Consider the following 423-nt stretch of genomic DNA (forward strand, 5'->3'; position numbering starts at 1 on the left):
TACACAGCTTACGACAATGAAGTCCCTGTACTTTGAAGGTACTTTAGTTTCCCCTGAAACCTGTCTTTTACAGTCTTTGTTTTCATTTCTTCTCCCTCTCTTTGGAGTCCAGAGCCTCTCCTAATAAAAATTATTTTCTGAAGAATCTCCACCTCTTTTCTACCCTTTCCCATAACTGTAGGCTCTTCTTGATTTCCGTGTTCAACAATTTATTCATTAACTACTCACCGGAGATCTACTATGCCTGAGGTATTGTCTATTTCGTTATTAATATGATTGGGTGTCTTTATTGCATTCCCTATCTATTTTGCAGCAGATTTGACTTACTGATAAAACTTAATTGTTCTATATTGTTGTTATTGTTGTTTCTCCACAGTGTCCACAATATTATCTACAAATAATATAATTATTTCTGTCATTCAG

Source organism: Myotis brandtii, unplaced genomic scaffold (assembly GCF_000412655.1).
Source record: "Myotis brandtii unplaced genomic scaffold, ASM41265v1 scaffold34636, whole genome shotgun sequence".
NCBI lineage: Eukaryota > Metazoa > Chordata > Mammalia > Chiroptera > Vespertilionidae > Myotis > Myotis brandtii.